A 2,337-nucleotide genomic window follows, 5' to 3' on the forward strand; every position below is an offset into this window, starting at 1 on the left:
AGTTTTAAAGGATTGTGCTGGGTTTTGAGAAGGCCAGGAGCTGACCGTTAGACAAACAAGAACAAGTTTGCAGCTGCAGGAATGCAGAGGTCAGCAGAAAGCAATGTGTGAGAAACAGTGATAACAGAAACTTTTCCCAGGAATGTGTGCTTTAAGACTACCAATCGTTGGACTGTCTGAGGCGCGTGGACAGTGTGTGCTGACCAATCATAATAGCATGCTGTGCTCCTGGTCGCATGTCCAGGACTCAAAAGATTATATATTGTGTAGCCTTCTGATAATAAAACGGATTTGAATCTGCATCTCATAGATGTGTCGTTCTTTCCCGCTCACGTGAAATGCCTGCGGCAATCTTTATTTATATTTAAATGCTCATAATTTTCTTTTTTTTTTCCTTTTCAGATAAGAATGCAAAATGAAAAATATTAACCAGGATCAACTGAATCATTTGATTACCTCTTAACAGTCAAATCCTTGACAGCATATACTTGGTTGGGCCAGGGCATTTACCAAATTAAAACATTTTTAAAGTACAACGAAATTTCAAAGCAGAAGAGGCATGTAGCTTTTACAGATTACCTGACTGAACTTCTATTTAATTTGCACCATGTTTTTCCGACAGATATGTTATACATTTTAACACAAAAATCAGACTGATTTATATTGCTTTGACTGTGGCTTTTATCCATTCACTGACAAATTGAATTTCACACAGGTTTACACAAACTCCCATGAAATAGTAGCAAGTGAAACAAGTCTTTGGATTTTCTCAAACTATTCTAACAACTTCAAGTGTCATTGCCCTACAAAGAAACACTTACTCCAACAGTTAATGGAAGACCAAAATCAATATTCAGGGCAATTTTTTCTTTATATATCAGTGGAAGCCTGCAACATCAATTACTTCTCCCTGACATAAGATTTCAGTGGGAATTGTACAGGTCACACCAAGGTTGATTTCAGTCAGGTGTGTAAGTTTAAACCACAAAAGAAGCAGAAAAGAACTCATGCTCCCCATGGCAGATGATAGACAAGCAGTACCAGTAGGTAATCTTAAATGAAGTTAATGCCAACACTCTGCCTCAATAGAATTATCCTAACACCCTGTACAGATAGATTTGTATCAAAATTCTCTCTACTCTTAGCTTCCATAGAATTAAGTTGGATATTCCAAATCCCACGCATGCCCTTCCTTGAGAGCCAAGCTCCTCTCCTGCTTTACTCTGTAATGTCTCTTCTCCTGAGACCTTCTTGTCTCATTCGCTCTTTTTCTGCATTCTTTATGATGAGGTCTGTAAAATTCTGGTTTTGCTCAACTTAAAGAGTCTTGAAAATCAATCCCAGGAAAATCCAGAATAGTAGGACAAAAAGGAACTCAGCAATGTAGAGTGAGCTAAGAGGTTCTCATGCAGCTTAGTCTGTCCCAAACAGAGTTATATGAAAGGCCTTCCTGGGTTCTCTGTGTGACAGCAGCCATTTTTTTAAATCACTATTTTGCAATGAATTACACTATAGTCCTGTCGTGGTTTTGCCCACCAGCCAGCCCCTGGGGCTGGTTTTGTCCAGGTGGATTTCTGGAGAAAAGGCCAATCAAAACTTTTAGTAACACTTCTGCTGATGACATTTTTAAGAAAATGGAAGAGAAGCAAGCCTGTGGCGCAGATGAACTTAGGAGCACTAGCCATGTAGGAGAGGAGGTAGGCCCTGAGTGGGCCAGGCCTTCCTCCTCCCCTGGCCCTGGGCCAGGGGCAGGTGTGGTACTGAAGCCCCCCTTCTCTCATGTAACATAGTAAAGAAAAAAAACTTTAGAGAAAAATCTGGACAAGACGCGCTGCAAAAGGAATTCCAGAGAGAGACAGATAGCACAGCCTTCAAAGTCAAAGCTCGCAGTAGCAGGAGAAGAAAAGTTTGAAGGGGGGCTGCCTCTTCCCCCTCTTTCGCTCTCTCTCTTTCTCTCCCTTCAGCAGGGAAAAGACTGAAAAATAAATCCCTGCCACCTGTGGAAGATTATTGGGGTGTGGAGACCCCATGCAGCTTGTAGAGGAGCTTACATTGAAGTAAGTAAGCTCAGATGCACGAGGAAGCTGAGACTTCATGAGAAGGCTTGAAATGAAACAGTCCTGCTGGAGGCTTGTAAGTCATGGAGAGACTTACACTGGAGCAGAACGGCTTGGGTAAGATGTTGGGATCCAAGAGAGGGATCCATCCTGGTGCTGGAGATTTGTGACCCTGAGAGACAGCAGAGAGTGGAAGACCAGTTGTCTGAGAGATGGACTCACATCGGAGAGGTATATTAAGGACTGTTCTCCCGTGGGAATGGACCCCACAGGAAACAGG

This window comes from Empidonax traillii, unplaced genomic scaffold, assembly GCF_003031625.1.
Source record: "Empidonax traillii isolate 1590-97213 ecotype Southwest subspecies unplaced genomic scaffold, ASM303162v1 scaffold774:size298837, whole genome shotgun sequence".
Lineage (NCBI taxonomy): Eukaryota > Metazoa > Chordata > Aves > Passeriformes > Tyrannidae > Empidonax > Empidonax traillii.